Raw genomic sequence first — 22595 nt, forward strand, 5'->3', positions numbered from 1 at the left:
TGTACGCAGTATTAAAGATGTGGGTGTACCATGGATTTACATAAGGGCAATAAAATATTCTCCGTCTTATTCTCTATCCCTTTTTTAATGATTCCTAACATCTCGTTTGCTTTTTTAACTGCTGCTGCACACTGCGTGGATGTCTTCAGAGAACTATCCACGATGACTCCAAGATCTTTCTGCTGATTAGTTGTAGCTAAATTAGACCCCATCATATTGAATTAGCCCCCATCATATTGAATTTTCCTCAGGAATAAGGTTGAAGCAGTGGAGCAATTGTGACTCAGAGGTGAACCTACCCCACCATGAAAAATATTGCAAAGCTTGCCTCAAAACCTGGTGAATTCCCAGGAATCCTCTATCTGTTTAGAGCAGCGGTGTCCAATAGAAATTCGATGCTAGCCACACTTGTGGTTTTGAATTTTTCTTATTAGCCACATTAAAAAAAAGTGACATTAAGCCACATTATAAAAAAGCCACATGCATTAGCCACAATTCAATAGGCTATTAGCCAATTGTGGCTAGTGGAAAACATATTGGACACCTCTGGTCTAGAGGCTCCAGCCCCATGGAGGGGCTCTGGAGAAAAGACAATACAGCCTGAGGATAGGCTCCACAGAGCTAGAAGGGAGAAAGTGGGGATTTCCCTTGCGCTGTCCAGTCTCTGTGTTCCTGATGTCCTCCACAGGGTCTGAATGAGGGGGAAGCCAGTGCTGTCAAGGCAGCTGAACCTCATTCTTTGGTAAAGAAGGAAGATCTGTGTATGAAGGGGTGATCTATGTGTCTGTTGGGTGTCCAAGTATTTTGATGCATTATTTTGAACAGGAGTAAGTATACACTTCGCATCTCTAGCTGAAGATTGAGCATTGTTTACTCATGAAAGTAACATTTAAAGCACTTTTCCATTTACATTTTAGATTAACGCCTGGTCTACACTAGAAAGTTAGGCTGGCATAACTACGTCACTCAGGGGTGTGAAAAATCCACACTCTGAGTGGTGTAGTTAAACTGACCTAAGTCCCCGTGTAGAGAGCACTAGGTCAATGGAAGAATCCTTATGTTGACCTAGCTACCGCCTCTTGGGGAGGTGGATTACCTACACTGACTGGAGAACACCTCCCATCAGTGTAGGTAGTGTCTACACTGAAACACTACAGCAACGCTGCTGCAGCAGTGATGCTGTAGTGTTTTTAAGTGTACACAAACCCTAAGAAATCATGTTTTGGGTTTCTACATCCATGAACTGCATTTATCTGCTCCTGAATGCTGTTATAAAAGTGTTTGGAGGCGGAGGTGATGTTTTATGGTGAAGGATTATACATCTGATGACGTGACAAATAATTAAAAATATATAGCACATCCACTCTGACTCTAGGAATGGTGTTCACATGCTAAATTTGAACATAGTATACTGTATTAAAATATTATTTACATAAACTCATACATCTTCTGGAGAGGAACCTATTTCCATAACTGCAAAGAAATAATTGTTAGTTTTTTGTCAGTCCTTACAAGCATTATTCTATAAGGAGGAAAGTTTATTTCGCAAACTTTGTATAGCTTTTATCCTACCAATGTGTCACAAAACACTTTTATTGTATTCTCTATTTGTTTTGAATTACTCTCCATGACTCCATACAGTTAGTTTAGACTGGATTGCATTTTGTCTTGTGGTGGTTGTTTCCTGTGCATTATTTACAATATTGCAGTGCTCACAGGCCTCGACCAAGAAGGGAGGCTCAGTGTGCTAGCCACTGACAGTTCCTGCCCCCAAGAGCTTCCTTTGAGTAAAGGAAAAAAGTAAGAGTAAAAAGATTGTACAAAAATGCTCCCCAGAAACAAAAGTTAAGTCATTTGAATTTTCTGTTGTAGCTCTAATATGTAGCTTTATATTAATTATGTGAAATCCATTGTCTCTAAAAATAGCCTTTTTTCATCATACATATATATTAGACACGTTATCCCTTGCAGGTAAAAAAAAAAATTCTGATCAACTCTGTGTGGATACTCTTATTCTGGAATAAGTGAGTCCACACATAGAGATAATCAGGAATAACTCCATCTGTAGACAAGCCCATAGACCTTGGCTACACCATGATTTTTTTTTACCTGCAATTCCCAATGGATACAGATCTGTTGGTGGACGGTGTAGTGTAGCCAAGGCTTAGGTCGACTAAGGTATTTTTACCACCCTCCTGACTAATCGTACTTTGAACCACCACCTGTGGGATTGCACTCACTAGAAATTACTGGTCCTTGTGTTGATACAGTCATACAGTTGTCCTCCCACTTGCCACCCCACTCATTTTCATTTTTAATGGTGAGCCAGTTCCCTAGCTGGTATAAATCACCATAACTCCACTGACTTCAGTGAACCTTTTAAAGGACATTTATAGCTATTCAGTGCCAGTAATTCTTCACTTTCTGTACTCTGAGTGCTTGACTGTGGCTGAAAAACTATTTGCAGTATCTTTTAAATAGCCACAACTGTCTACAGCTAGGTTTCAAAAAATAAAACACGAGCCCCTATTTTCCTCAGCTCAGGTTCATGACTTGTTTGACAAATATCCCTGCACCTCAATATGTACCATTGATTTTTATTTGTTTCCTTGCTAGAACACAACCCTATCAAATACAAACATAAATATAACATGGTTTCATTAAAAGTGATACATGGAAATCTGCCATGCCATTAATGTGCTATCTACAAATTACCTGTCTGGCTTTCTATTCAGTAACAATAATTAGTCATGGATGGTCTGTGAAATTTATTGCTCTCTGCCCATGTATTCCCAAATTAGTCACCAAGAAAGGCTTTTTTCAGCTTCAGACAGCCTTTTGGCTAACTATGCCTTTTCTTCTCAGATGCAGAATTTGCTACATTATTCTAAGTTAGACTACTGTGAAGTACTCTTCTTGGGGCTAACCAAGCCACTTGAAAGCTTCAGCTAGTGATCAATGCCTTCAGAATACAGTGGCTATATGATAAGAGAATATTCTGTGCAGTCTTTGCTGGCTGCCAAGCCCCTTCCGAATGAATTGCAAGGTGCCCTTTATGGAAAAGTCCTATAGAATTGAATAAGGATTATAAATAAATATGGTTCTATAGAAATTAAAAACCCATACAATGGGTTTCTGTCTTGGGGTTTGTGGGTTGTTTTTGTTTGTTTATCTATTCAGTAGAAAGGATGTCATTTTCTAGTTATTTATATAGGATGCTCCAAAAAACTACAGAAGGCTAACATTTTCTATTACATTTGTCAGATCATTTCCATAAGTGAATGATTACCATCTTCAAAGCCCTTAAAAGTCTAGGACCCAGCTATCCCATGGTACCTCTCCCTTGTGATCTGCCAGGCAATCTGCCCAATCACTTTCCTAAGGCTGACAACTGAGGGGGTTGGGGCAGGGCATTCTTGATAACAGGAACTTTCCTCTGGAATTCAGTACTGCCAGAATTACACCTAAACCGGAGCCAGGCTGCATTCAGAAACTTGTTTGAGCTGCACCTCTCTATTCAGGCTTTTTGCTATCTTCTAGCTCTGGTATTTCTAGTATTGAGACCACTGGCAAGGTTTTCCCATCTCTACTCTTTAAAGCTGTAGTGTCACAAAGGGTTGTGCTCGTTATGCTTTGAAAGTTTATTGCTTGTAATGTAAGCCGTATTATGTGCATGCAGATATACTGTGATGCTAGTTATGGTAACTTACTTGTATTGTACTATGGTGATAGGTGGTGGATAAATACCTTTGAATAAAAATAAAATTGTTCACTCAAACAAAAGCTTTTCTTTATCACACATATAAGGATTTTATTCTGCATCCAAAACTAATGGGAACAGTGCAAAAATCCAGTGGTTTATTACTGGCCCACTATGGGAAAATACTTTTGAATTTCCATTTACTCAGCTATTAGGTTAGTCAAACATGCTGGCACATGCCATCTCTTCTGTGTCAACACAAGACACAAAATTAATCCAATCTGGCATTTGATACAATCTTAACTGACTCTGTAGCTATTAAGAACCCATGTATGTGCAATGAACCTAAAAAGCCATGCATGGGTGGCAAGTTGTGGTTCACAAGGAATTCAGAAGTTTGTTTCAAATGCTTTTCAGGCATAATTGAAAAAGAATGCTACATCCATTCCTAGATAAACAAGAGAAAAGTCTCTAACATTGGAGCATTATGTCTGTAGATCTTTTAACAGTCCATCCTTTTTCAACAGTTTCACTTAGTACAGTGGTCCTCAAACTTTTCAGGATTGTGCCCCCCCACCTCGTTCCGCACCCCCCGTGCCCAGGAGCTGGGCCGCAGCTCCCAGGGGGTGAGGATGCAGCCAGGAGTAAGGGGGCTGAAGCTGGGGGTGGGTCTGGGACCAGGAATGGAGCTGCGGCCAGAAGCAGAGCCATGGCTGGCAGCTGAGGCCAGGTGTGGAGCCACAGCCTGGCCATGGTTGGGGGCCAAGGTTGGGGGCTGGGCCAGTCACGGAGCTGGGGCTGTGGCTGGGGGAGGGGCTGGAGCAGAGCTGGGGGATGAGTGGGGCTGGGTGGCACTCCCTCTCCGCCCCCGATGGGGGCTGGCCCAGGCCCCACCGCACCTCCCCAACATTTCTCCGTGCCCCCCTGGGGAAGCGTGTCCCACAGTTTGGGGACCACTGGCTTAGTCCTTCCTAATGAAGGACTGCAAAGTACATAGAACACCATTCGCTTGGCCAAATACTGCTCTCATTTATTCCCTTGTAAATCCATGGGTTTCAATTGAATTAATCTGGATTTACACACGTTTAAAAAATTTGGCTCCTGAGTTCTTTTCAGGAGAATTTATTTCACACAGGAAGGTAAGATTTAAAAAACACAGCAGTTTGGTACATTTGGCAGTCTCTGTCAAAGGCAGAAGACTAGTGCTGAAATAGTGGGTGTTGTAGATTCAGATACAGATCCGTTGGCAGATCAGTGGGGTGAGGACGTTTCTATAGCATCTACTCCACATCATATTCCACCACTCAACTCAGCAGTTAGTTAATGTTTCAGTTCCATGAACACTTAAATTCACCCAGAAAGCTAAAAATAAAAATGTGGAAACTAATTAATATAATATGTGTCCAGGGGCTTGGAGTGCTAATATCTGTGATTATTAATATTGGCTAGATTACATTGAGTCTGATCCTCACATACACTAAGGTGACTTTACGTTGCTCTGGCAGTATAAATGGGCTTACAAATAAGCATAAATGTAGTTTACACTCACTTTGCACTGCAGTGTACTCTCAGAGTGGTGTAAAGGAGTTTGACGTAACTAAGAATTGGGCCTATTATGTAGTAGTTGATTGCTAGCAACCTATTATGTTTAAAACTAAAATTTAGCTTGACCCAAAATAAACAAAAACAAACAAAAAAGTATAGCTCCACAACACAGTAATTCACTATTTGAAATAGTTACAGGTGCGAGGGATGGAGTTTGATTTAGCATCTGATGATCCCTGCAAGCTGATCCATGCAAATGGCTATTTATGCCTGGGCAGAATTCTAGTAAAGTAGGGCTCTACACAGGCATTGGGACCTGCCCACATAGATTAGCTTGCAGAATTGGAGCCAAGCACATAACTACAGATATGAGTTGGAGAAGATGTTCCTGCCTAGTATCTGTCTTGTCCAGTATCCTGTTTCTAACTGCTTCAAAGGTAGGTGCCAGAAAAACCACAATTGAATTATGGAATACTTGCTTGTGAGAGAAGTCTAGAGAAAGAGAAACCTTCATGCTTCTAGGCATAAAGCAACCACGAATATATAGGATTTTGGAAGAAACTTCCCTGTGCATAGGGTATTCTATATTGGGGTTTGTAAACCTTCTGTTGGCCACTGTCAGAAACAAAAAGAAAAGGAGTACTTGTGGCACCTTAGAGACTAACCAATTTATTTGAGCATAAGCTTTCGTGCGCCAGAGCTCACTTCATCGGATGCATGCCATGGAAAATACAGCAGATGTTTTTATACACACAGACCATGAAAAAAATGGGTGTTTATCACTACAAAAGGTTTTCTCTCCCCCCACCCCACTCTCCTGCTGGTAATAGCTTGTCTAAAGTGATCACTCTCCTTACCGATCTGATTTGGCATAGCAATTCTTATGTTCCATCCAGTGAAACATTTGAAGAGTACAGTCTATGTCAAGGAGCTGAGGGTGATATTTTTCAACAGACATGGAACAGCAGTGATTTGGGATGTAACTATGGATGTTTCCATTATCCATATAACAACACTTTATATGTTCAAAGCATTAGTAAAAGAACATTAACTCATTAATCCTAACAACCTCTGTCAGATCTTCAGGTGATCATTATTATTTCCATTTTACCAATGGAAAAACTGAAACAAAAGTATAAATTGCCCAAGGCTACACAGTGAGTCAAGTCGCAGAGCCAAGACTGGAATTAGGGATTTCCTCATTCTTTGAGACCACACTGCTCAACATGTGTAACTTTTTAAAAAAAAATCCTAGTATGATCTTGGTATAAGTGATACTCCTTGAAAATGAGTCACATCATTGAACTATCCATTGTGTAAAAATGTTATCTCAAAGGGGAGCCAAGATAACTCTGAATGTATAAATGGTGTAGGTATCAGAATAGGAACAAGCCCCTTTTTCCCAAAAGAGCAGATTCGTCCTCTGCCGTCTCTGGCACCGGTGGACTGGTGCAGATTTCCTCCCCTCTTCCCTTGTGTGGTGTGCAATAAATAAAAGCTGACAAAGAAATAAGGGTTAAATAACAGGTAAGTGTATTAAGGGATAAATTACAGATAAGAGAAGGGATATATGTGAACGAGAAATAACTATATAAAGAACACAAAACCAGTGACACAACAGCCCTTCCTATGAGCATAAAGCTCAGGCTGAAAATTGAAACCGAACCCACCCTGGCATTCAAGAAAATATAACCCCAATTAAGAAACCCTAATTTGTCTCACTGTATTCCCAGCACTTCAGTGGCGGCGGCGAAGTCCAGGACCTCTACTCCATGGATTAATTGGAACCTGTGGAGGAGGAGCGCTGGAGAATCCCTCGATGACTGTTGGAACTGAAGAAGCGGGCCGAGAACCCTCTGGATGTTGGCGTTCCCAGGAGCAGGACAGGTAAGGTGGAATGCGTCTTCTTCTTTCTTCTCACTCCGGGGATGAATGGTATTCTTCGGTGGTGCACTGCTGCCATGAAGACCTGAATCGCGCACACACAGTCACTGTGATGGACTGTGCCACCAGTCTGTGATTACAATTCTTTTATAGAGTCTGTGGTGGGAAAACATGGTATGATCCTGGGAAAGGAGGGAAACAGTCTGAGGAGGTGTGGCCATGGGATCGCCCAGTGGCAGGAAAAAACAGTTCAATCCAGTTACATCCAGGCCAGGCTGACAGTGCACAGAGGGGTCACGAGATGGAGTCACAAGATGGCAGTTCAGACCCCATCTTGGATTGCTGCAATATCCTTAAAACTGATTACCGGGTCTGATACACACATGTAACTCAATAAACTATAACAGTTTATACCCAACATATCCCCTCCTTGGGGCCTTTTTACTTAATTAAGTACAAAGGTCCCAAACAACCTTGGTACAATGTAGAATTATAACAAAGGTAAGTATCAACATAACAATGCACATATAAAGATTCACAGATAATACAACAGGCAAGTATCTAACTAAATAACTATACCTAGGTATTAAGAATAGAGATGTCAAAGGGAACTTGCTTAGACCTTTTCTTAACCTTTCTGAGCTTGCACAGATAATCATTTATGTGGTCGTACTAAATGTTTAAAAGAAATTGTGGGATTAAGAGTACCATAATTGGATGGAGCATGATGATCCAAGCAGCATGAGCTTCACTCACATTGGTGGTAAAAATACCTTCCCACCAATGTAGTGGTGTGGTTTCATCCTTTACTTTCTTAAGGATTCATTTGATTTTATCCACCGAATGGTGGACCGTGAGAAGAGTCTTAAGACCTTCTGTTTTTAAGTTGTTGATATAATAGGTGAGCTGTTTATGGTGTAGTAATTTCTTGATAGCCTCTAAGTCAGCTCCAATATGTATAGGCTCTATGTAGTCGTATAGTCGATATTTAGACTGAATGACTTCTGACTCTAGGTCATGCAACGTCACATTTATATCACATCCCCTTAGACTAGATACTTGACACAAACAAATATGTGCAATAAAATTGTTGATTATATGGTAAAACCTATTTACAGTAAACATTGGACACAGACTTCTTACACAGACACAGTGTCTATCTACCTGCACTATGGCTGACTGGTTACCAAGGGAATGGTGGTGCAGCTCGTAATTACATGTTCCTGACAAAGAGTTTAGACACACATGGGGCTCCTCCCATATGCCTTCAGTGCAAGTATATCCCAACCCTTTCTGCTCAGTACATGCTTGTACATTAAATGGGTTTATACTCTTTCCCCTTAAGATGCACCCATTTATTTTCTTCCACAAAGGCACCATTAGGGATTGGTTGGCAAAAATTTCTAGTGGAACGAGAGGATATTTTCCTCAACAGCTGACCTTAAGGTGAGTACAAGGGCTATAGTAGTCTCATTATGGGAATAGTACGTAAAACTAATGAGTCTCCACCATTCATGATGCCTTTTCTCAAATTCATTGGCGTTATTTACAATTATTCTTTTTAACTCCAAAGGCATCTCTTACAATTGATTTTGCCACACTTAATAATCATTGCTGAGCTTCCATACAGGTAAGTGCCTCAGATAAATTTGGTTGCAGGATGCCAAAAGCTCCCAATACCTGTAGGTGATCTTGGTCCTGAATATCCAACCAATAAGGGAGGATATTTACAATATTGAATTTGGTGGTTCCTAATCCCATCAACTCCGATGATAGTGGCTCCAATAATGTTGACACGTCATGACTCAGATCACCTATTCTTTTGGCAAGGAAGTTTTCATCGATGGTATTAGTTACCCCAAGTCCAGCTCCTACTCCTCTGAGCACCTTTGCTATCATATCCCTTTTCTTTCTTTGTTGTAAGGAGGATAGCAAGATTCCTTGTAGCCATGCTCTCCATCCCATTAATAAGGGCGTCAGAAAGGGTGCACGCGGAAGATGTAGTGGAATGATAGAGATCTGAATAGGTATTATGATCTTCTTTAGGCCGAACTGAGGTTCAATCATCATAATTCTTGATACATCCTTTTTGAAAACAAAAGGTCCTACTAATTGGTGGTGGTGGAGCAATGGTCAATTTGAACAAATGTTTTCAGTTAAAACGGGCAAAATACTAGTATTAACCATGAGAATTCCTGTGCAAATGAGGTTGTCGTTTTACTGAGTCATCCAATTTGCAAAACTTAGATGAAACATAATTAGTCAAAGAGAGAGAACATTGATTTCTGCATACTTGACAGGATAGATTCATGATTAAATGTTTGTTGGTATAAGGAGGATACGCATATAATTTAATTGAGGTGGATTGAAGATTATGGTGATGTAAACTAGAAGTAATATTTATAAAGCCTGGTGTTGTGATAGAAGGTGCGCTGATTTTAAAGTTGATACACTTGGATACGTCCCAGTGAACATCCCTATATGTCCTGTGAACAACCTATGAAAGGGAAAGCGACCAACATCCACGCACATCCATTAGATAACTTTTTAATATATTTTAGCTGTCCAGTTGGATTTAGCATTGGGTCGTGTGTTCAATTGTCGTGTAGGGTGAATGACACCAGTGAGTTGTTGCCTTTATTCTCCTTTATAACTAAATAACAATACCCTTCCATTATGTAGGAGTAAATGCTGGATAATCCAGTCATTACATCCTCAGGGACGACCCAATATGCAGGAGTGAGAGGGATTCGAGTTGCTGGCAGATCTCGTTTTCCCCGTTTAAATCCAAAAGTGCGTATTTTAAATAGTGCCTTAGGCGGTGCTTCTGTCCTAATTTCCTCTGGAAAGGGTTTTGTTGGGGCTTTAGGTGGTGCCCTTGGCAACATTTGGATTCTAGCTCCTTTGTTTTCCTTCTCGTAATTTTCATCATACTCCTCATCATGTTCCTCATTTTCAAAGTCCTCTTGTGTATATACCTCCTTTTCTGAATCCTCAACCTGGTCATACTCAAAAACAGGGATCTTCCACTTGTAGAGTAGACTCTCATTCACTTAACCAAACCAGTGCTTGTTTTCTTGAATTATTAGACCTTGACAAATCCTTAGGCATAACCATGCCATAACTATAGACATCAGATATTTTTCAGGAGCGTTCATGCTTTCTTCAGTACCCTATAAAAGAAAACATGAAAATATTAACAAAAAGAAAAGGAGTACTTGTGGCACCTTAGAGACTAACCAATTTATTTGAGCATGAGCTTTCGTGAGCTACGAGCTGTAGCTCACGAAAGCTCATGCTCAAATAAATTGGTTAATCGCTAAGGTGCCACAAGTACTCCTTTTCTTTTTGCAAATACAGACTAACATGGCTGTTACTCTGAAACATGAAACTATTAATTTTACCTAAGGTGGTTTATGATTACTTCTCTCTTTCCTTTACAGTGTTGTCTAGGCAGATGTTTCCCTTCCACGCTTTGAGTTGTGTGCTGTGAAACCATTTGGTGACTCGTTTCTTCCCAGATTTTAATTCCAGCTAGTAAGTAGTAGGACTTGCTTTGTTTATAATGGTAACAGGACCAACCCATCTAGGACTGAGTGGATGTTTTTTTTTCTGAATAGTACTTGAATAGAACTTGATTACCCACATTCCATTCAATGAACTTAAGGTTATTATTGAGCCTTTGGTCCATCTTCCTACAACTGGCTTTTAGGGTCACAGCTACTGCCCTTTGCACACCAGTGATGACCCTTAGCATGGATTTTATATATTGGTCTGTTATTGCTCTTGGTCGATATTCATCGTGGGGTACCCCTTCTGGCACCCACCTTTGTTCTGGCCTTGCCATAGGTCGTCCGAATAACACCTCATGAGGAGTGAAACCGTGGGATCCAATGGTGGATCTCATTGCCATGAGAATTAATGGGAGGTATCGATCCCAGTTTTTGCCTGAGGAATCAGTGACTTTCCGGAGTGCAGTCTTCAGAGATCTATCTGATCTTTCTAGAAGGCCAGATGCTTGAGGGTGGCCTTCTACATGGTATCTTTCACGCACCCCCAGGGCTATACAGAGTTGTTTGGTTATTTCCCCAGTGAAATGAGGACCCTGATCGGAATCGATGACTCTTGGTAGACCAAACTGACTGAATGCATTTTCCAGCAATAACTTGACAGTAGTTTGAACTGTACAATTACATGCTGGATAAGCCTCGATCCACTTTGAGAAGAGGTCAATGCATACTAAACAATATTGGTTTCCCCTATTTGTTTGAGGTAGGAGTCCAATATAATCAATTTGCACCCTTACCCATGGACCATCCACTGGTTTATGGAGAAGAGGTGCTTTGATGATTTTGGTGTCTGGGTTATTTTGAGCACATCTCAGGCAGTTGTTGATATAATGCTCCGTATCTCTTGCAATCTCTGGCCACCAGGCCACAGTAGCCAATTTACATAGCGTTTTCTGGACTCCAAAATAACCCTGTCTATGTGCCAGTTGTATCCATTCTTGTCGAAGCACAGTTGGGATTACAAGCAATGGAATACCATCCTCTGTAGATTCCTGGTCTCCACCCTTGTTTTTAGTTACCGTAATTAAACCAGATGAATGCTGTTTAATGGTATAGGATTTGCATTTGCCATCCTTTACTAGCTCCTAATTTCTGGGTCTTGTGATTGTAACCTTATAATGTCCTGGTGATCAGTGGGGGTCTGTTGATGTTAAGGCAGAGGTGGACAAACTACGGCCTGCGGGCCACGTCTGGCCCGCGGGACCGTCCTGTCTGGCCTCTGAGCTCCCGGAGGGGAGGCTAGCCCCTGGCCTCTCCCCTGCTGTTCCCCCTCCCCCGCAGCCACGCCACCGTGAGGGCAGTGTTCTTGGCGGTGGGGCTGCATGCTCATGCAGGGCAGCGCGGCAGCGTGTCTGGCTCCAGCCAGGTGGCGCTGCTCCAGACATGCTGCTTTGAGCAGCATGGTAAGGGGGCCGGGGCTGGGGGGCAGGGGACAGGGAGTAGGGGGGCAGTCAGGGGATGGGGAACAGGGGGCGGTTGGATAGGGCAGAGGTTCGTGGGAGGGTGCAGAGGACGGAGAACGGGGGGCTTGGATAGGGGGTGGTGTCCCGGCGGGCGATTAGGGGCAGGGTCCCGGGAGGGGGCGGTCAGGGGACAAGGAGCGGGGGGGGTTGGATGGGAGGGGGTTCTGAGGGGGGCAGTCAGGGGACAGAAAGTGGGAGGGGGCGGATAGGGGGCGGGGGCCAGGCTGTTTGGGGAGGCATAGCCTTCCCTACCCGGCCCTCCATATAGTTTTGCACCCGAATGTGGCCCTCAGGCCAAAAAGTTTGCCCACCCCTGTGTTAAGGCATCAATGGTTGCTTTTACCTTGTTCCATCTAAACTCTGGTCCCAAGCTTGCAGCTTGTTTTGCCAGTCGATCCACCTTGCTATTCAGGAGAGTGATTTCTGATTGATTCTTTCAGTGAGCCTTAACCTTAAACAAAAAAGTGTCACCCCTCCTGGACTCAGCTAACTGCCATGCATATTGCTGATATCCGGCATAAGCAACTGGCTGGTTGTCTGCTGTCCTCATTTCTTTGTTTTCCAAATAACCATCCAGTCCAGCAATGCCCTCATTGCCCAGTCAGAATCTGTGCAGATGGTAATATCTGTGGAAGATTCAGCATTTTCCAAGGCTACAATTGCCACTATTTCTGCAGCCTGGGCTGAGTTGTGTGCGATGGTTCCTTGGAATGCTTTGTCAGATGCAACATGTAAAACTGCAAACCCTGTGGCTGCCTTTCCATTGATGTACATGCTGCTTCCATCCACAACCCAGAGGTCTAGGTTACAAGTTTTAGCTTTTTCAAACACTGATTCTAACTTGAAAGGTGATATGATCTCAGGATTCATATTCTCAGGAAGAGGACACCAGTGATTTATCAGGGGCTCTTTTGGTGCAGGAACTCAAAGTGCGAATGGTGCCAGGCTAAGATGTGCAAACTTTTCTACCTGTATTTCTTTGTTGATCAAAGTTAAGGTCCAGTTAGCTAGACAAGGGTGGCTTACTCTTCCAGTCAGCACATACTTCACAGGAGTCTGCGGGGACTTTAACACTACAGGAGCCATGCCCACTATATATTCCCAATGAACCAGCACCCATACCTCTCGCTCACATTCAGTGAATTGCTGTTCCACTCCTGATAACACTCTGGAACCATCTGCTATGGGCTTCAAGGAAGTTCCATGTTGTTGCAGTAGGATAGAGCTGATTGCTGTGTTAGTGGTTGCTAATTGGATGTGGAAGGGTTTGTTCATCTGAGGCAATGCCAGTGCAGGTGCCTCCATTAAGGCTTGCTTCAGCTGTTGTACAATTCCCTCACCCCACTTCCATAGTTGGCCTTTCCTAAGTAGCTGGTAAAGTGGCCTTGCCTTCTCACTATAACCTTCAATGAAGTCCCTGGAAAAACCAACCAGGCCTAGGAAGGACCTGAGTGTGCTAACTGATCTGTTGGAGCAGGCAGTTTAGATATTAGCTCTATTCAACTGGTATCAGGTTTCCTCCCGGCAGGGCCCAGTTGCATCCCTAAGTAGACTACCAGTTGAACTAGCTGAGCTTTGGTTGGGTTTACTAGGAACCCTGCTGTTTTCAGAATTCCTAGTACTTCATCTAGAGCTTTGATGTTGTCTTGCTTGGTTTTGGTAGCTATCAGTATATCGTCTACATAACTGACAATGTTGTCATAGTAAGAGGTGGTTTTTCATAATGCTGCTACGATACGATGACATAAACTCAGAGTATTGTGATACCCTTAAGGAACTCTTGCAAAGGTGACTTGCTGTTCTTCATAAGTGAAAGCAAATTTATAGTAGCAGGAGGGATGGAGTGGTATGGAGAAGAAGGCGTTAGAGATGTCTAGGATGCTGTTCCAGCACGCACCTTCAGTGATTAAATTCATCACTTCTGGAAATTTAGCAGCAACGGGGGCCAACCTGGGTGTCACCTTGTTTAATCCCCTGTAGTCCACGGTTAACCTCCAGGAGCGTCCATCGGCCTTTCTAACCAGCCAGATAGGAGAGTTGCAGACACTTTGACAAGGTATCAGCACTTCTTGATTCAATAATGCCTTTACTGTGGGTCGAATCCCCTCCTTCACCTCTGCAGAATACCGGTATTGATGTATAGGCTTTGCATCAGGACTTTCTACCTTTATTGAGGCTTGAACCTTTCCACAACTTAGTTTGTTAGGAGCAAACACCTCCTTGTATTTGTTGATAACTTGTTGGATTTCTTTCAGAGTAACAGCCGTGTTAGTCTGTGTTCGCAAAAAGAAAAGGAGTACTTGTGGCACCTTAGAGACTAACCAATTTATTTGAGCATAAGCTTTCGTGAGCTACAGCTCACTTCATCGGATGCATACTGTGGAAAGTGTAGAAGATCTTTTTATATACACACAAAGCATGAAAAAATACCTCCTCCCACCCCACTCTCCTGCTGCTAATAGCTTATCTAAAGTGACTACTCTCCTTATAATGTGTATGATAAGCAAGGTGGGCCATTTCCAGCACAAATCCAGGGTTTAACAAGAACGTCTGAGGAAGGGGGGTGGGGTAGGAAAAAACAAGGGGAAATAGGTTACCTTGCATAATGACTTAGCCACTCCCAGTCTCTATTCAAGCCTAAGTTAATTGTATCAAATTTGCAAATGAATTCCAATTCAACAGTTTCTCGCTGGAGTCTGGATTTGAAGTTTTTTTGTTGTAATATCACAACTTTCATGTCTGTAATCGCGTGACCAAAGAGATTGAAGTGTTCTCCGACTGGTTGATGTTATAATTCTTGACATCTGATTTTGTGTGTGGGTGTGGGGTGTGAGAAAACCTGGATTTGTGCTGGAAATGGCCAACTTGATTATCATACACATTGTAAGGAGAGTGATCACTTTAGATAAGCTATTAGCAGCAGGAGAGTGGGGTGGGAGGAGGTATTTTTTCATGCTTTGTGTGTATATAAAAAGGTCTTCTACACTTTCCACAGTATGCATCCGATGAAATGAGCTGTAGCTCACGAAAGCTTATGCTCAAATAAATTGGTTAGTCTCTAAGGTGCCACAAGTACTCCTTTTCTTGTTGGATTTCTGTCTCCCATACAGGAAACTGCAATTCTTCTGGAGCCTTGGCAGCACAGATAGGGTGTGTTGCAGGGATTAGAATACCTGCTTCTCCGTGCTCGGCTTGAATCAACATCCTATTAGGTAATTCAATACTTATATCCAGTCGTTGCAACAGATTTATTCCTATTATGCCTGTACCATCCAATTTTTGCAGTCCAAATGAGGCCTGTGTAGATAGAGACCCGATATGGCATGTAACATCATAAGTAAAAGGAATGACATTTTCTTTACCGTTATATGAGACCAAAGATTTCAGTTCTCTTACTGGCAAGTTCTTAGCTGTAGTATTTCCCTTGAGGCATAACAAACTAGTGGAGGTCCCTGTATCCACCAGCATCGATTGTTCTATTTTTCCAAAGCTTCCCATGATTTTAATTTTTACTGTAGGCCTGCCCCACTCATCATTAACTACAGAGGCTACCATACCAGGGGCTTGGGAAGCTCGGCCTCCTCAGTAAGTACTGCTAGTTGAGACAGACTCTACAGGAGCATCGGAACTTGGCCCTCCAGCCTTTTGCCCAGATTCATATTTAGCCAATTTTAGAAACATGTCCTCTCCTGACAGTCTCTGCTTATTTAGTTTGTCCCATGGCTCGTACTGAGATAATCTTTTTAGCATACACTTTTTAAAAATCCTTATCTCATCTCCAGTTCCTCTGAACATAAAGTTTCTGTTGTCCAGGGGTTTAGTAGTGGAGGAACTTTGTCCTGTGTTGCTGCTTTTACCATTTGTTGTCTCCTTACTGTTATAGCTACCTTCCTTTTTGCTGATGTTCCTTGATGGGCTAGTTTCTGGAGTTCAAAAATCTCCCAAGCTCTTGCTTCTAGTAAAGGCAGCCAAGTGTTACATATATCTACTGGACCCATAGCTAGCCATATGCTAGGAGCTAAACTCTGTACATAAAGTTCTCTTAACTCTGGTGTATCTTAAATGATTACCCCATTTCAGTTCACCCCTAGTCTAGCCAACCAGAATAACAATTTTTTCCTCAGAAAATATTTTTCTGGCCTTTCCTCTACACTCTGCTTTTCTGAATATGCCTTGCCCATTACATTATCATGTGGATAAAACAGTCAAAATACACATGAATAGATAGTAGATGGTTCATTATTTGCATCAATTAATACATTATAAGGAAGAGCTGCAAAATCATCATTAGACATACATTCCCTTAGTATACATATCACATCATCTTGAGTCAAATGTGGTGTAACAGATAATCTGGCTAACCCGTTAAGCACTGTATCTTGGTTAGAAGGGCGCATGTGCTTTCCCATGGCTCTAGCCTGCTCTGGTGTTTTACCAAGGGGGGTTGCCCAGTGTTTTCAAATTGTGTAACTGTGATCACCACAGGAGCCAATGGGCATCCTTTCTGTGCAGCTTCCACCTCCTCCCAGCTTTGAGGTGCAGAGGGTAGCTGCTCTTTCCCATACCAATTTTCTGGTGGATGTTCCTCACACCAATCCATAGTTAAGGCAGCCAAGGGGTTAGTGTCAACTGCCTTTATTAACGCCTATGTTAAGTACAGCTGGTCTTACAGTTGTTTGATGTGGCGTTGACACCCAGCATGGGAGACAGACCTTTCCCGATTGTCAGCAGGCTCTTTAATTAACTAACTGCTGCCTGAGATTCCAGCAGTTCTTGTGTTTTAACGTCTGCTTTTCTTTCAGCCGCTGTAGTTTTAGCGCTAAGGTCTCTCAGGTGCTGTTCAATCTGAGCCACCTGTAATATTAGAGTGGATACAGTGGCCTTAGCTGCTTGCAGCTCAGCGGCTTGCTGTTCAGCCTGCTGGTTTGCTGCTTGCACTTCTCAAGTCCTTGGTCTGCATGCTCTTTCAGCAGCATCACTTGAGAATTGAGCTCCCGGCCGGCCATGGTCAGGCTGTAAATTAGAGCTCATTTTTGTTCCTTTTTACTGGGCTTAGGCTTGCTAGTGGTAGGGAGCCCACAAGATGGAAAATTTACCCATGGAATCCCTTCCTGCTAGTGATTCCTGCTGCTAAGGATTTTCTCCCTTCCCGAAAGAATCGATAGCATGATCCAAAGAATTTTTATTAGACTGGGGAGTCCATCCTTGTAGACTGAAAATTCGGTCCATCGTGCTGTAGGGAGTTGCTTGCCCAACTATAGAATTTAAAGGGTAACTTAAGTGAAGATAGGAGGGCTCCGGTAAGAATCCGTGCCTTTATACGTGGCACCTCGGCTCGGGCTAGGCTAGTCTAATACACTGCCTTCTGCCAAAGAAAAGTGGCCACGCTTTTGGGGCCCAGACCACTCCGTACCTACCCTGTACAGAGAAAAGTACTAACTTCACTGGACAGGGCAACCAGTAACCGCTATCTGTTACCAAAGGGGCGGGGTGGGCGGGTGTCCCGCGACCCCTGATCCACAATAACAGGATTTCAATGGAGCTAGGATAAAATCCCACCCTTTGTCAAAAGAGGTGGGAAAGGAGCCAACTGGTTCACTTGCCCTTCGGCTAACACAATAATATCCCAGTAAGAACTCCCTCCCCGAGTCTCAAGGACCGAAACTGCTGCTGTTCACATAATAAAAATAAAATAGCCTAACAGGACCCTAAGGAGATAGCTAATCCAGTCCCCAGAGAGTCCTGCTGCGGTCACCAGAAATGTTATCTCAAAGGGAAGCCAAGATAACTCTGAATGTATAAATGGTGTAGGTATCAGAATAGGAACTAGCCCCTTTTTCCCAAAAGAGCAGATTTGCCCTCTGCCATCTCAGTCACCAGTGGATTGGTGCAGATTTCCTCCCCTCTTCCCTTGTGTGGTGTGCAATAAATAAAAGCTGACAAAGAAATAAGGGTTAAATAAGAGGTAAGTGTATTAAGGAATAAATTACAGATAAGGGAAGGGATATATGTGAATGAACAATAACTATATAAAGAACACAAAACCAGTGACACAGCAGCCCTTCCTATGAGCATAAAGCTCAGGCTGAAAATTGAAACCGAACCCACCCTGGCATTCAAGAAAATATAACCCCAATTAAGAAACCCTAATTTGTCTCACTGTATTCCCAGCACTTCAGTGGCGGCGGCAAAGTCCAGGACCTCTACTCCATGGATTAATTGGAACCTGTGGAGGAGGAGCGCTGGAGAGTCCCTCGATGACTGTTGGAACTGAAGAAGCGGACCGAGAACCCTCTGGATGTTGGCGTTCCCAGGAGCAGGACAGGTAAGGTGGAATGCGTCTTCTTCTTTCTTCTCACTCCGGGGATGAATGGTATTCTTCGGTGGTGCACTGCTGCCATGAAGACCTGAATCGCGCACACACAGTCACTGTGATGGACTGTGCCACCAGTCTGTGATTACAGTTCTTTTATAGAGTCTGTGGTGGGAAAACATGGTATGATCCTGGGAAAGGTGGGAAACAGTCTGAGGTGGTGTGGCCATGGGATCGCCCAGTGGCAAGAAAAAACAGTTCAATCCAGTTTCATCTAGGCCAGGCTGACAGGGGGTCACAAGATGGAGTCACAAGATGACAGTTCAGACCCCATCTTGGATTGCTGCAATATCCTTAAAACTGATTATTGGGTCTGATACACACATGTAACTCAATAAACCATAACAGTTTATACCCAACAAAAAGAGTACACAATCAGGAAATAATCAGGATATTTTCTCTTGTTCTTGTATTATGAGAGAGGGTAAATAGGAGTACAAGATTTACTTTCTCTGTAGCATTCATTATATTGTGTACTTTTATCATGTCCCCCCTCTAAACTAAAAAGTTTCATACTTTTCAATCTCTTTTCATAAATAAATCATTCGATCACCCACCTCAGCTATATATAGAGATTCATAGATTCCAAGGCCAGAAGGGTCCATTGTGCTCATCTCGTCTGACCTCCCGTAAAACACAGGCCACAGAACATCCCCCAAATGATAATGTTACCAGAATTGAACAAAATAGTCCAGGCATGGGCATATCATTGATCTATAATGGCATAACAATACTTTCAGTATTATTTCTTCTATTTTTAAATTTATCCTTGCATCTTGATTGTTTTTTAGTGCTGCTGCACATTGAGCAGATATTTTCGCTGAGCTGTTCACAGTGATACCCTGGTCTTTTGCCTGAGAGGCTATACCTAATATAGAGGAAGCAGTTCAGATTATTCTTATACAGTATATGGTCTTGCATTTGTCAGTGATGAAGTGTTTCTGCCATCAAGCTGACCATTCAGATTGATTGTTTAGTTCCCTCTGAAATTCCACACAGTCTCGTTTAGTCTTAACTAATTTAAATTATTTTATTTTCTGCAAATTATACCATCTCACTGTTCATTCCCTTTTCCATAACATTAATTAGTAACAGTAATACAGCATTGCAGCACATATATTGAGGAGATAATAAAAATTGCATACATCACGAGAGAGGCAAGAGCCCAGGAGGAGCCTCAGTCCTGACCCATCTGATCTTCCATACCGTCTCTGTAAGGAGAAGGTCTTTGTCTGCAGCCATATTGTAAGGCCTAAAGCCTAAGGCCTTTGTCTGCAGCCAGATTAAAAGAGCAGCCAAGAAGCAGCCATTAGCTGAGAAGCAGGAAGTCACATCCTCACATTCCATCTAAATTACATAAAAACAATGAAAAAATCAGGCTGTTAAGAAGGAGACCCTGTCCTAATCGCACCCACTGTCACCAGATAAAGAAACGGATCTTAAGATGGCTAAAGAAAACTTAGTTTGATAGCATTCTGTCTGGCAAGAAATCACTTATCAATAGTTGTGGTTGTGAAATCCTAATTTATTGTTTTATCATTATGGTCCCCACTCCCCTATTGTTTATCTGTATGGTCTCTGTCTGGTTCTTTAATTGTTTCTGTCTGTTACATAATTAATTTTGCTCGGTGTAAATTAATTAACGTGATGGAGTAGAATTGGTTAGAGAATTTTGTTACACTATGTTAGGATTGGTTAGTAAAATTTTAGTATAATGATTGATTAAGGTACAGCTAAACAGGACTCAAATTTCACTATATAAATTGAGGTCCAAAAGGAAGTTCTTTGGGAACCAACTCCAGGACACAGCCCCAAAGATCAGAGCTGCCAGACCTCAACATTCTGCCAATAACACTGTGCAGAAACTGGAGTCCCGCAGGTGGACCTGATCCTGACTGGCCATCAAAAAAAGTTCATCTGTCTTACTGGGAGTGGTGAGCACTGTATGTGTAGCGTGGGCAGTCTGGTTTTGGTGATTGTTAATAAATAGAGGTTATGTAGTATATTACTGTGTAAGGTTCTTTCACTGGTAAAAGGTCCTGCAAACCTGCAGAAGTAGTATACACCCAGAGCCCTATGTATTGGAAAAGGGTGTGCGTACATAAATCGACCAGGTTAGTTACACCCTGAGCCCTATGAATTGTTTACATATGGCCCTGAGCCCTATGGTTTGGGTAAGGATAAGTGGTTTTTGCCTGGAGCCCTACGGACTGGGAAAAGGTGGGGTGCCCTAATCTGTGCAGGTAACCGTCTCCACCAATGATGTTGCAGGCAGCAAATATTTCTGGATAAGCATTTAATTCCTCTCTTGGTCAACTAGCCTGTCACACAGTGCATTCTTAACTGCAGTTTTTCTGGAACAGCCTACGGGTTTACTTAATTCTCAATCAGTGTTTTATGTTATACCAGCCAGAATATATCCTTGATGACCCATGCAGTTATATTAACAAGCAATTTTATTTCTAGATGTTTGCTATAATGGTTTTTATTTTCTAAATTGTTTCATTTATTTTCTTCAGTCCAGTGTAAAGGAGAAAGCTGTGTCCCTGAAATCTTGTGATGTAGTCAGCCTTATGAAGGAACATTATGTTTGAAGAGGGAAAGCAAGAAAGTATCCAATCCTCTGATCCTGCAGATAGCTTTAAATGGATGCTGGGATCCAGGCCTAACTGATCAATACTACCAAGGAGATGGATCCAGATGGATGTGAAAAAGAGAGGGAAGAGGAGGAACAAATCTTGTACTCAGAAATGTAGGGTTTTCTTTTATGGCTGCTTATTATTATTATTATTATTTATAGAATGCTTTTAAAGTGTACACTTTGCTTTGTAATAGACCTATGGTCCTTCCCACTCTGATTCAGAAAAATATAATGGGTGAAATCCTGGCCTCTTTGAAGTCTTTGGAAGTTTTCTCATTGACCTCACTTAGCTCAGGATTTCACCCAATAAAAGGGATACTCTACCAGGGGTTCAATGCACTGTGATCCCTTCTGAAAACAAAAATTACCACAGGACCCCAGGAGCAGAGGCCAACCCTGAGCCCACCTAAGCTCTGCCACCCCAGGCAGGGGGTCGGAACCCCTGGGGCTTCAGCCCTGGGCCCCAGCAAGTCTAATGCCAGCCCTGGCAACCTATTAAAACAGGGTCGCGACCCACTGTGGAGTCCCAACCCATAGCTGAGAACCGCCACAGAAATATTTCATGAATAGGGAGGGAGATTATACAAAAGCAGTAATTTTGGAGAGATTTAGAGGATAAGAGAAGAGGTCATGCAATGTATGAAATTACTTCTTTAATATAAACTTTTAAAGAAATTTTAGTTAAAATTATTTGTTTGCGAAATCAGAACAAAGCCCCAACTACATCACGTCAAATGGAAAGTAATTCTCTCCGAGAGAGAGAGAGAGAGAGAGAGAGAGAGAGTGTGTGTGTGAGAAGGAGAGCACTTTAAGTAGGCCTTTGAACATCTCTGGAAAAATCTTCCTCAATAAAACGCTGTTTGTTTCTTTCACAGCTTGATTCTGGCTTTGTCTTCAAGTTGTTCTTATTGCACTTCATTCTTTCATCAGTTCCTTATCTGAAAATGTCACATGGTGTAAAAAGGGTTTTGAGAACTAGATATTGAGTAAATGTACCAATTTAAATAGGCTCAGCATTGGAACATATTACACAAGATTACTGATGCAACATATACACATTGTGCTGTCAGTTATGTGACTAAGAGGGCCAAAGATTCAATTCTATAGCTTGTACTCATATTGAATGTGAGTAAAGGCTGCAGGATCTGGCCCCAAATCTTTAAGTCTTTATTCAGTCAAAACTCCTGTTAACAGTTTTTGTGTCTGTGAACTGACTTGGCTTTCAGTTCTCTTGGCAGGCATGTGTGTCAAGGAATGAACAGCCAAGGGAAGGTATTTAAATATTCAAATTCAGTCATCGTTTATATCTTCAAATTCTATTACATACATCAAAAATGACCCCCTTATTTACTATAAAAGTAAACATGCAAATATCAATTATAAGCCTATATCAGTTATGGCTCACACAAAGCTACATTAA

The 22595-nt window shown here is 42.2% G+C and overlaps 1 long non-coding RNA gene across 1 annotated transcript; it reads left to right on the top strand.

The window, feature by feature from the left end:
• Positions 1 to 5595: 5595 nt before the first annotated feature.
• Positions 5596 to 22026, top strand: LOC142071575 (uncharacterized). Its single transcript, XR_012667690.1, has 6 exons — positions 5596 to 5682; positions 6979 to 7132; positions 10573 to 10666; positions 15272 to 15373; positions 18333 to 18486; positions 21054 to 22026. It is a non-coding gene; the product is annotated as an uncharacterized LOC142071575 (long non-coding RNA).
• The last annotated feature ends 569 nt before the right edge of the window (positions 22027 to 22595 follow it).

This window comes from Caretta caretta, chromosome 3, assembly GCF_965140235.1.
Source record: "Caretta caretta isolate rCarCar2 chromosome 3, rCarCar1.hap1, whole genome shotgun sequence".
NCBI classification, from domain to species: Eukaryota; Metazoa; Chordata; order Testudines; family Cheloniidae; genus Caretta; species Caretta caretta.